This window comes from Protopterus annectens, chromosome 2.part0, assembly GCF_019279795.1.
Source record: "Protopterus annectens isolate FY-2018-M chromosome 2.part0, PAN1.0, whole genome shotgun sequence".
NCBI classification, from domain to species: Eukaryota; Metazoa; Chordata; order Ceratodontiformes; family Protopteridae; genus Protopterus; species Protopterus annectens.
In genome coordinates, this window is record NC_056728.1 from 1,798,696,765 (window position 1) to 1,798,710,572 (window position 13,808).

The 13,808-nt window shown below is 37.6% G+C and overlaps 1 protein-coding gene across 1 annotated transcript in view; it reads right to left on the reverse strand.

Moving 5' to 3' along the window:
- Positions 1 to 13,808, reverse strand: part of CROCC (ciliary rootlet coiled-coil, rootletin) — a 2,018,646-nt gene that overhangs the window by 1,005,342 nt on the left and 999,496 nt on the right. The gene's annotated exons all lie outside the window — the stretch shown is intronic.

Genomic DNA, 13,808 nt, shown 5'->3' on the forward strand with positions numbered 1-13,808 from the left:
TGATAAAATGATGAGGGATAAGGAACAGTACCTACAACAATCGGCCTATGTGTGGCCCAAGAAACGTTACAATTCTATGGGAGAACACAATAATAAGGGGAACCTTTACAATCAACAGGCCAAACATGAAGGGGGTGATTATAAAGATTATGAAGAGTTTAGTGAACATACTAATACACAGGGTTTTCAGAAATATCCGAGGGACAAGAACCCACCTTATTTGAAAACGTATCAAAAGACATATTCACGGGGAAATTATTGCGAGAGGAAACCCTACCATCAGTTTTGATTAAGAATAAAAATAATGAGAAAGTCTCAGTCACTACTTCTTCTGATATATGTAATGTATGTTTTGATCAGGGTATTGTTTCAGACAATAATGAAATTTTAATCAAAGGAAATGTTTATTCTTATCGTAATTTTAATATTTATAATTATTCTGATTTGCACATTGATAAAGTTTATTTTAGGTTATTTGAGAAGGGTATGAAGTATATTCCAAACCCTAAATTCAAACTCACTGATGTACTAATAGATTTCAAGAAATATATTAGGAAAATCAATTTAGAAGTCTTATACAAGGATAAGACCATCAATAACAACAATGGTGGGGGCGATAAAACATGTCCATCTTTTACTACTAAGAGTAAATTTACACCACCGAACCACCCTATTATTGATATTTTTGACAAAGTAGTAACTAGAGAAATATATAGTGAATATAACCATTTGAAAAGGGTGAAGGAATTTGACAATTTGACGCAAGATGAAATTATATTATTATACGCTTTAAAAGAAGACAGTTCCATCAGAATTATGAAACCCGACAAGGGGGGGGGGGCATTGCTATATATGATAACTTGATATATACTCAGAAAATATATGATATATTGTATTCTACAGGTAATTATGAAACTATTTCCTGGAATGAGCTACACATAGCATACCAAAGGTTAGATTCTTACACTGAAGAATATTTATTAGATGGAAGAATCACTGACGAAATATATAAGTTTATTAAGGTAACACATCCCAAATTAGCGACAATGGTAGGCATTCCCAAGACACATAAAGATACAAAAGACGCCCCACTGAGACCTATTGTTTCGGGTAGCTATTCTAAAACTTTTCAAATGGGGAAATTCATCGATACAATGCTTAAAAACATATATTCCTTTATACCGTACATGGTTAAAGATTCTTGGTGTTTTCTTTCACAGTATCCAGTGTCTGATACTGGAAATAGCAGCCCCACACTTATAGTTACAATTGACGTGATAGATCTTTTTTCATGTATCCCCAAAGTGGAAGGTTTGGAAGCATTTACAAACAGTTTGATGAGACATACTGATTTAGAATGGGACACTATATGTTTGATTACTGAAATGATGTCCTTAGTGTTAGAAAACAATTTTATTTATTTTGAAGGTGATTTCTTTAGACAGATCAGAGGTGTTGCAATGGGGGCAGCGTGTGCCCCCATTTATGCCAACATGGTTATGTTGAATTGGGAGGACAATGTGCTATTCAAGAGCAAATACTATAAAAATGTTAAATATTATTCAAGGTTCTTGAACGACATTTATATTTTATGGCAAGGAAGTGAAGATATATTATTAGAATTTATTGAGTTTATTAACAATAGTAGTGATTACTTGAAATTTACACACTCTATTGATTCAAGAGTCTTGCCATATCCCGATACCTACATAACACATGATGAAGGGAAAGTGAGCTCCAAAATTTATAGAAAATCCACATTTTCTAATAATTATCTTGACTATTCCAGCTGCCATCCCCCTAATGTTAAATATAATGTTTTTAAAGGTCAATGCATTTGAGCAGCTAGAATGGTATCAGATTTTGATGAATTGCTTAAAGAGCTTTTACAAATAAAAGAATTTTTCAGTCAAAGAGGGTATCCCCCACTTATGATGGAAGATGCAGTGTCCTATATTGTTGATCACTGGGACACAAAATATAAACCATTATTAGGTTCGGGAGAAATTCAGAATAATCCCATCCTTAATAATGAAGGTGCCAACCCCCGATTTCATAGAGCTTGTATTATACCTTTCAATATCGGGGTTGATAATGTTAAGAAAATCATTTACAAATTTTGGTATTTGATTAGTAGTGAACAGAGTTTGGTTAAAGTTCTGGGCACCAAACCGAAATTTGTTTACAGGATGGGACAAAATATGAAAAAATTATTGGAACATCATAAAGGCAAAAAAGACAAAAATCTGAATACATCTAAGAATATTGTTAGTAGAAAATGTGTTTTTTGTAATTATTGTAAATATATGTCTAGTGATGACAAAATCATTGGACACAAAACTTTAATTGTGTGTAAAGAGGGCAACTGTAACACCAAACAAGTCATTTATTTAGCCAAGTGTGGGGCCTGCACGGCGTTTTATGTTAGTAGAACAGAACGCTGTTTAAAAAAACGTATTTATAATCATATATATAGTATCAGGACTAGGGATACAACTAATGCTTTGTACAGACATATAGAGTCATCAGGAGAACAACACACATTCAAATTTGTAATTTTAGAGGTAGTCTCTAAGGATCCTAGGGGAGGTGATTTTCGGGGATTATTGGCATTTAGAGAATCATGGTGGCAAATTTTTCTTGATGCCACCAGCCCACCAGGATTAAATGACAGTATATCAATCAAATCTTTACTATTTTAGACATAAAGTAGGAGTACATGATATGGTATTATTGAACTTAGTTTTCTGTTAGGGCTATTATTTATCAAGATATATTGGTTGAAAATATATTTTTGATACATTTGTTGACAATAATATTCTCAGTTAATTTTAGATAAATTGGCTTAAACACTGGTGTCATTCAAAGGGGATCCAGTGTCTGTCTGCCTGGGATGACATGCTGGTCAAGCCACGCTGCTTCGCAAGGGACGGCTTGCACCTGTCACCCCTGGGATTCCGGATATTGGCAAAGGCTCTTGCCACCCCCATAGTGCCTTTTTTAGGCAAGGCTCAAATTCTAAACCTACCACCCTAGAACACAAAAAAGGAAAAAAACTAAGGGTAATGCTGCTCAATGCCAGAAGTCTAAATCTCAAAATGCACGCACTCGAGGCCCTTCTCAGTATGGAGAACATCGATGTCTGTGCTGTGACAGAAACCTGGTTCAAGGCTCCTGAGAGCACCCCAGACCTATCAGGTTTTACCTCATATCATGCGTTCCGCCCCAAAATCTGGACAATACCAAGAAAGGAGGGGGTATCCATATTCATCAAGGACACCCACACCTCAAGACTGGTGGCAACGCACGATGCATCGGAGACCATCCAGGTGCAATTAACCATAGGCAAGACGGCTCTGCAAATTGTAGCATGTTACAGGCCACCCTCACAAACTCAGGAACCTCACATGGCCTTCCTGAAAACACTAGAGGGATAAATGTATCACCAAACACCATCATACTAGGTGACTTCAATTACCCTAATATAGACTGGGAACACTACTCAAGCCCAAACACCCTAGCCCAAAAGTTCCTGGAATTCATAAACTCAAATGCCATGGAACAACTAGTCACCATCCCCACAAGAGGAGATAACATACTTGATCTCATCATCACGAACATGGGAGCACAATGTCCAACACCGGAGGTGTACCCCTCACTGGTGAGATCAGACCACAAACTAATCTCGCTGGAGGTCCTCATCCCACCCCGACCTGAAATAAAAAAGACCACAGTAAAGAACTTCTCAAAAGCCGACTTCACACTTCTAAAGACTAGCGTGGTCTCCTTTAAGGCCCCCGAGCCGGCGGAAAACAGTACTCAAGCCGCTGAATCACTTACAAATGCCTTCTACCAGCACCTGCAGGACTGCATGGATAAGGCAATCCCAAGCAAAACAAAGACTCTTTGTACCAAAGGCAAGCGTCCAGTCTGGTGGACCCCAGCCATAAACAAACTCTACAACAAAAGGAGGAAGCTACTACAAGATAGAGCAAAATCCTTAAAAGGTAAGACACCCTTGATCACTATAAGTAAAAACTAAGAGCTCTCATAAAATCATCCAAAGCAAATTTCGAGAGAAAAATAGCTAAAGACTCAAAAGACAATCATAAGGCCTTCTTTAGCTATGTTAGAAACCTGGGAGGAAACTCCCAGATATGCTCAGAGCTAGTTCAAAATGATGTGAAGATTACTGATCCTACAGACATTGCCAACATACTGGCTGACAGGTTCAGTGCAAACTTCTCCCTCCCCCAAAAGGAGAGATATCTATACCAAACGATTGCAGCCCCCAAACATCTCCAGCCCAAGTGAGAACTGCTCTCTCCAAAGCAAAAACACAGCATCCATGGGACCTGATGGTGTCCCCGGCTGTGTGCTCCATGAACTCAATGAGGAATTAAACCCACAGCTAGGACAGCTGTTTAATCAAAGTCTTACCTCTGGATACGCACTCCAGGAGTGGCGCACTGCAACTGTGGTACCACTTCACAAAGGCGGTGCCTCCACCGACCCTGGAAATTACCGCCCATTAGCTTGACAAGCCTTATCTGCAAAGCCATGGAGAGGATCATAATGGACCTCATAAATAAAGACATAGGGAATTTGCAGACTTTGGATCCAACCCAGTTTGGCTTTGTCAAAGGCAGATCATGCCTTTTAAACTTGGTTGACTTTTTCAAACAGTCACCAAAGCCATTGATGAGGGAAAGGCAGTCCATACAGCCTACCTCGATCTGGCTAAGGCCTTCGATACAATACCCCACTCGGGTATCATTGAAAAACTCATCAGCTTAAATGTCAACCCATACATCACAAGATGGGTTGCAAACTGGCTGAGTGACAGAACCCACAGGGTCAGAGTTGCTGGCGCCATGTCAGACTCAAAGCCTGTCACAAGTGGTGTCCCACAGGGCTCAGTCCTGGGCCCACTCTTGTTTGGCATCTACTTTTCCAAGTACAAGCAAACACAGGAGGATTATGGCTGACAAAGTTTGCAGATGACTGCAAACTGGGCCATAGTAGAAAACACATCTGACACAGATATCCTTCAGAAGGGTCTCACAGAAATGGATAACTGGTGCTAGAGCCACGGCCTAAAGTTAAATGCCAAAAATGCATAGTCATACCCTTCGAAAAACAAGGTTACCCCTAGCTACCAAATAGGTGGCAATCCACTGAGCACAGAAGAAGTTATCAGGGACCTGGGGACCCAGGTTGATAGTTGTCTGTCATTCGACACCCATGTAGCTAAAGTAGTTAGGAAGACCTTCTACATTGCCCACCTTATCATGAAGGGATTCTCATCTAGATCAAGGGAGGTCATAGTCTCCCTTTACTCATCACTCATCAGACCAATGACTGAGTACAATGCCCCATTCGAATGTATCTGACCCGACACTTGCAGCAGCTGGAGAGGCCACAAAAGTTCCTCACCAAAAGGATAAAGGGTCTCAAAAATCTGTCCTATGCTGCCCGACTGAAAGAACTCCAGCTCTATTCAGTCGCACCGCTTGCTCAGAGGTGACCTTTGCCTAACATACAAGGCCATGTCAAACCCAGATTTGATGAATATGCTTCACCTCAAAAAATCTAGATCCATCAGAGCCACAAGGGCGGAGACTTAAACCTTGACACGGCTATTAATAGGACGTGCTGGAGGGATAGATTCATCACCCAAAGACTCCCTATGCTGTGGAACAAAATCCCGGTACATGTGAGGCAGAGCACCTCGCTGGCCTTGTTCAAGAGAAATCTTGACCAATGGATGGGAGATCGCAGATATACCCCAGGGATTACCTCAGTGTCACTGCTCGACAGAGGCACAGCAAAATAATGGGTATAGTTCCCCATACTAAAGGGGTGGCGTAAGCCACAAAACGATGGGCTAGGCTTGTAAATGCCCTCGGGCAGATAGCCTAGTATGAACCTATGAACCTATGAACCTATTATGTACATATAAATTTATGTATATAGCTAATTTATTAGTAAGTAATGGTATTTATATAAATTATTATGATTTTTATATTATTATACAATGTTCATTTTAATTCATTTTTTTAACTAGTCTTTTAGAAGTAACTTATTTCATTGAATATTATATTATATAATTCATATACTGAGTAGAGGGTATAGCAATGAATTTTAGATACCTTATATTTATTTTTATATATATTTTTTTATACATATATTGTTTATATATATTTTTCATATACATGATTTTGTACTCAATTCAAGTAATATTTAATATTTAACATTTTATCAATTCATGTTTTTCACTAAATATTCACACACTTCTTAGTGAGTTGTTTTCATACAACATAGAACAGGGACGAGGTTCCTGACATACTTTAATATTTTAATTACTAGTTACGTAATAGTTCAAATTAATTTAATCTGATTGCAGAATCCACAACAAGAGCATACACATATTTATATTTATTATATTGGCTCGCATGGTTTTAGGAATTAACATGTAGCTTTTATTTACTTATATTTATGGACAGCATAAGTTTTTATATTAGTTAGTAGTGTCTGTTTTTATAATCATAACTATTTTTATAATTATAATTATTTATGTTTACTATCCAGGTTTAATATGACTGGCTAACATAATTACACATGTTGCAAAGGTTGCGTTATATGATATCTATGTTCAAATAGCAGTGGATCATTTTTTTGTTTTCTTGTTTTCTTGTTTTAACATTGTATCTTTAAGGATAAACAATTTTTTGGCGCCAAAGAACTTATTTAAATTGGATAACAAGTATCTTTTATCAGTTCTGAAGAAGACCAGTTAATCTGGTTGAAAGCGCTAAACCTTAGTTATTTTTGGCGTCTTTGCTCGTTTGTCACGTTTTTTATGTGGTGCAATGTCAGTGCTTTCTACTTGTGCTTTGTACTTGAATCCTTTCATGTACTATTCACAGCACTGAGTCGTTGTTTTAGTTTGCTTTAGTCTGTGTTACACGTTTTGTTTCATTGGCGTTATGTGGATTAAATAAACCGTTTGTGAAGATTCGTATCATTGTGGTTACTGGAGTATTCAGCGCTTATTGGTGGAACCGGAGATATTGAGGTGAACTGTTTGTTTTTTCCACCTTTTCAAATGTTAAAGTATTGCAAAATAGGGGGAATCTCTCAGAATAAGAAAAGGAGCAACTGCAAAATGCTAAACAGAAAATAACAAATTACCTCGACAACATGCACGAGTTTAGAAAGATTGCTGTTAAGCAACTGTTTTTTGGTAATAATTCTAGAGCACAAAAACCTTCAGCACAATGACTCCGGCAACAGAAAGTGGAAAGGGCTGTCACCAAGCTTAATGAGCCTATAACAAGGAAGATAACAAGAGACCCTGTGGAAGTATTAGAAATATTTTAAAAATTGTATGAAAGTTTGTATAAAGCAGAGAAATATAGAAATCAAGAAGAAATACAAATGGAAATGTTTATGGAAAAATTAAATATGCCAAGGTTAGAGGCAGATGAGGCTCAATTAATAACAGTCAGGATAGGAAGAGATGAGATAAAAATGGCTATGTATAGCCAATCTACAGGAAAGTCCCCAGTAATAGATGGTATTCCTATGGAAGTTTGGAAGCTAGGAGGGAAAAAAACTGATAAATATCTGGAAGGTTTTGTTTCGCAGTATTTTAAGAGGGGGAGAAGTACCAGCATCATGGAAGAAGGCAGTGGTAATGGTAATACCTAAAAAGGGTAAAGATCCATTGGATCTGGCTTCATACAAGCCTGTTTCAATACTAAACCATGATTATACAGTGTTTATGTTTATAATGGCTAATAAAAGAACTGCAAAAATTATACCAAAATTGATAGATATGGATCACTACGGTTTTGTTGAAGGGAGGCAAACATTTGACAGTAATAACAGAACACTGATAATCCACAAGGAAGCTGAAAGTAAGAAAATACCAGTTATTGGTGGGTCTTGATACAGAAAAAGCATTTGACAGAGTAGACTTGGACTGCATGAGCAGGGCAACGGAAGCATTTGCTTTCCCTGATACAGTCATAAGGTTGATTAGGGGTATATATGAGGGAACAGAGCCAAAAATTAAAGTGGGTGGCGTCCTCTGCAATAAATTCTGCTTGAGCAGAGGAACCAGGCAGGGTTGTCTGCTTTCCCCTTTGTTTGCATTATATTTAGAACCACTGGCAAAGAAAATAAGGGACTCCGAAATTCAAGGATATAATTGGTATGGCAGTTAGGAAAAGTGGCTCTATTTGCAGATGATATTATTTTATACATGACAAAACCAGAAAGGGACATTACAGTGTTGTAGAACATTTTAAGCCAGTTTCACATCTTCTTGGGATACAAAATTAATGAAGTTAAAACAAAGGCAATAGCGGTAAATTATGTACCCACACACAAATTGGTCCAACAATATCCATATTTATGGGGACATGATAAAATGAAGTATTTAGAGTATGGATTAGAAATAACTCTGCTGTGGCAGTTAAAGATATGTGGGAAGAGGCTAAATAGAAGATAATGCAAAAATTGAGAAACTGGAAGCTTTGTTATACAGATATAGATACTAAGATACAAGCGATTGTTTTTAGTCCCTTTAGTCTTATGCACAGGTCAGGCATATTTTTGGCAACCAGAGGAGAAGCTGTGGATAGCAATTAAAAAAAGAGTTGAAGGATTTTATCTGGGAAGGGAGGACAGCAAGGGTCAAGTGGGATAAGTTGATTCTTCCGATAGAACAAGGAGGACTAGGATTACCCAATTTGAGGGGGTATTTTAGACCAACACAGTTAAGGCCCTTACACATAGCATAAATAGAAAACTATAATTCAATGTGGAAAGGAATGATGATGATACAAGGGGGAAGCTCAAGAAATAAGGAGAGATTGGGATTTTGGTTAGAAACTCTTAAGGAGAACAACAAAAACATACAGAGTATTATGTTCATAAAATAGCAGGGAATATTCTAAGAACCAAATCAGCACGAGAATGGAGAAAAGAGATTCTGCCGATAGGGATGACTGTGATCAGGGATACAGATAATAGGCAAGAGGGGCTGGAATGTATTGGAAAAAACTGTCAAAGGAAGCAAGGTACTGGGAGCAAATAACTAGAGAGGGAAAGGAAACAGAATGGGAAGAGGCCAAGTATGCATTTGGACTGCAGGTTAGAGATTGCCTTCCCTATCAAGCATTGATATCAGAGTGTAGGCAAAGAGAACAAAACAGGGAGGTCCTAAATGAAAGACCAGCACTGGTAAAGTTTTTAATAGAATCTAGAACAGAAGCTCCTGTTAAAAAAGGAATAATTAAGTAGAGCATATAAAATATTGCATGATAATTATAAGAATCAATCAGAGGAACGTAGAAAGGATTGGGATGAGAGACTGGATAAGGAGTTCACACAGAGACAATGGAGGGATACATGTATATCTCCCAAATATGCAACAAAGTAACAAAGTCTAGAAGATTTAGGGTCTTTGCCTGGAAGTGTTGACATAGGTATTTTTATACCCCAAGTAGATTCCAAAGAATTTTTCATTAGGTAGATAAACAAACGTTGGAGGTGTGACAGGCAAGAAAGAGGTGGCTGGGAACATATTTTTGGGAGTGTAAAGAGCTGGCGGACTTTAGGGATTCCCTGTGGACCAGTATGTCTGAGATGCTGGGTGAGTGGATTGGATTGAATGGGAAGATTATTTTTTTTTTTGAGCTATGACACAGAATCAGAATTGTCTAGACATAGTAAAGCCTTGCTGAGTCTAATTATGGTGGCTGCCAAAAAAGCAATTACTAGGAAATGGAAATCAGAGTCCAGACCAACTTTATTACAAGTAGTGAATATAGTAACAGAGATAAAACAACTGGAATTGGAATTTTTAGAAAAGGGACAGAGTAAACTACAAAGGAAAAAATGGGAACTGTGGGAACAATATATGCAGAAAAAGAACCAGGTTTAAGAAGCAGGATTTGAATGAGCCATATAATGCTTCACTGACAATGACTGGATAGAGTATAAGTGATGTATAATGTTTGCAACTACAGTTGTTTCAAAGGTGTCTGTGATGTATAAGGTTTGCAACTAAAGTGGTGTCAGTGTTTTTTGCTTTTCATTTAAGACTGCCTATATCATACATGATAATTTAATAAAGATGTTTATTGGGGAAAAAAAAACAAGAAAAAACAAAGAATGTCTGCTTGGATGTTATACATTTGGTGGTGTACTTCTACGGAATGTAAAACTCAACATGAATCTCTCTTTTAGCAAACAGCATGTATTTTTGACTTGACAAAATTAATGGGAATGCTTCTGAAGCCTCTACAAAGTAGCCATAACTGTTTTCTGTTGAAAATTGCCAAAAGTGTGTTGCATAAACATCAATGTTTCCTTAAAGGAACTTACAGTTAGTTGCAAAGGGAGGGTTGGTATCTATGTAGTCTGAGCATCTGAAACATGACGACTACAATGGCATATTGATTCAGATCACAGCTTGCACTGTAATGTGTTAACAGGACACAAACTAAGCCCAAAGAAGGGAACTACTATCATAACTGACGGTACATGCACTCTGTCATCTGGAAGATACTGGCCCAGGGGAAAAAAAGATGGGAAATGTGTATAACTGCTCATTCTCTGTAATTCTTTTTCCTTAATTTTCTTTTCTTCTCATGCCTTTTTCTGTTATCTGTCTGCCGCCTTTTAGCCCTCACATGATCTAAATGGACAAATCATTTTCCAAGACAAGAGACAGTCACGGGTTTTAATGCTTGACTCTACCTCTTTTTACATCATGGTACTAACAGATAATAACTTTCTATCTAGGCCCAAGGCAAAAAAGGACACTCCTTATTGGTGACATGTAGTGGAGTTTAATAGCTGCAAAAACCCCTCCCTTATGTTGTGATAATGAACACAATGATGGAACATAAATGAATTTTTCTGATTAAAAACTGATAAATGAAAATCTTCTTAAGCAAGAAAAGATAATAAATATGCCAAACATTGATGAGAGCTTTGTTTCACTGTGACAAGAAAAGAGCATTAGACACAAGAAGAAACATCTCTCTTATACCATCATCTTACTAACCACTGATATGGATACAGGAATAGTCCCTGTTGAACGACTGCTGAGAGAAGAAACAATGAGATTGGCAACATGAACTATCCAATGAAAGAAATAACTCAAAGTAAGCCTGTAAGCTTCCTAGTGAGACAGAAAACAGGAGAACTAAATACAACAATCACATAACACAATGTATACAATTTAGTCTGTAGCATGTAGCAAGAGAGAGAGAGATGTTATTTACACATAATCAGGACTGCTACCATGAATGTCTATTTTTTTAATGTGCAGCTTGAAAAAAAAAACAATAAGCTACCACTCTACAACTAAAAATCCAAAACAACAGTAGCAAGGCAGAGTGTGATAAAATGGAGGAGACCGTTTAAGATCTGAAACCTATATTTACAGTGGATATAAAAAGTTTACACACCCCTGTTAAAATGCCATATTTTTGTGATATAAAAAATGAGGTGACAATAAATAATTTCAAAACTTTTGCCACCTTTAATGTGACCTATAACCTGTTACAATTGAAAAACAAACAAATCTGTTACGGGAAAAATATAAAAAATAAAAAACGTACAATACGTTGGTTGCATAAGTGTGCACATCCTTAAACTAATACTTTGCTGAAGCACTTTTTGATTTAATTACAACATTCAGTCTTCTTGAGTACACACCGGCCTTCAATTAAAGAGACTCTGATTAACCCCAAATAAAGTTCAGCCGTCTTAGTATGATTTTTCTGACATTTACTCAGCTGCCTACTACAGCAAAAGCCATGGTTCACAGAGAGCTTACAAAGCATCAAATGGATCTCATTGTTGAAAGGTATCAGTCAGGAGAAGGGTAGAAAAAAATTTCCACAGCATTGGATATTCCATGGAACACAGTGAAGACAGACATCAAAAAATGGAGAAAATATGAGACAACAGTGACATTGCAAAGAACTGGACGTCCCTCCAAAATTGATGAAAAGACAAGAAGAAAACTGGTCAGGGACGCTGCCAAAAAACTTACAGCAACACTGAAGGAGCTGCAGGAATTTCTAGCAAGTACTGGTTGTGTACTACATGTGACAACAATCTTCCATATTCTCCATATGTCTGGGCTATGGGGTAGGGTTGCAAGAAGCCTTTTCTTACATAGAAAAACATCCAGGCCCGGCTAAAATTTGCAAAACAATACATCAAATCTCCCAAAAGTGTGTGGGAAAATGTGTTATGGTCTGATGAGATCAAGGCTGAACATTTTGGCCACAATTCCAAAAGGTACGTTGGGAGCAAAAACAACACTTCACATCACCAAAAGAACACCATCCCCACGGTGAAGCATGGTGGTGGCAGTATCAGGCTTTGTGATTGCTTTTCTGCAGCTGGAACTGGGGCTTTATTCAAGGTGGAGGGAATTATGAACAGTTCCAAATGCCAGTCACTTTTGGCCTAAAACCTTCAGGCGTCTGCTTCAAAGCAGCAGATGAACAGGAATTTCACCTTTCAATACGACAATGACCTCAAACATACATCCAAATCAACAAATGAATGGCTTCACCAGAAGAAAATTAAAGTTTTGGAATGGCCCAGCTGGAGCTCAGACTCAGATCTAACTCCATAAAAAGTCTGTAGGGTGACCTGAAGAGTGTGGGGTGTCATCTTCATAGATTCATAGCCAAGCATTAGGCTAACTTTCGTTGTGGGCTATTTTAAGCTAGACAAGCGAAAGGACAAGTTCCTGCAGTATTTTAAGCTAGTCAATTTCACTTTCATGACAATCAAACCCTGTTTGAGAAAGAGATAAAGAAAGCAATGTCTTACTCATTTTACAATTAAGACAGAAACGTGACCCTGCATATTATGCCATTAGCTGAAACAGTTAAACAGCCTTCTACTTCAGTGTTTAGAAAGTTTGCATTTTAGGCAATTGTGGACTGGAAAAGGAGGCACATGTCAACAGTACCAATAAATTTACTTGGTGAAAAAAAACAGGTAGATGTTTACAGGTGTGTGACTAAAAGGATAGGTACATTATTTTCCAGTACTCATGTGACTTGAAAACAAATGATGTGCAATCATGCAATCATGTGAAAGAGAACAAGTTCATGATTCACTTCTACATTTTAGTGACCCAGACAAGAAAATGAAAATAGGACCATCACTACAGTTAAAAGGACACAATCAAATGAAGCATCTGCTCAAAATATTACTGGGGTTTTAACATATTTTTATGATTAGACAATTAACATGGTTTCACTCAGGACCGGTCCATGAACATAGCAAAGCTGCTACTTCGTAGTATACAGATGACCCAACTTCATAACTTAACTGTGGACTGTCAAAAAGCCAATGATCAGACAAAAGTACAACTGGAAATACTTCCATCCTCTAAAATAATAAGGAGGCAGGCAGATATCTGACAATTAAATAGTTAAAATGATGTAAAAATCAGGTGGTAAAGCAAGCCCATCTTTATACGGACATTAATAAAGACCTGCTTCTGTCAAAGGAAACAATTATGAGAGATAAAGCCCTGAATGAACAGGATGGCATTTGGTATATCACTGGGGACACACTTACCATCTTTAAGGTCACAGGCTAGATGTAGAATTAAGCTATAACACTGTCATATCCTGGCTAGGCTTGTAAAAGCTCTTGTGCCATTAGCCTTGTAATCACCTATGAACCCTGGTCATTGGAACTCTACCTGTATAATCCCTGCAAGTCAAAGCTTCCTGAAGACCAATTAAACAGAG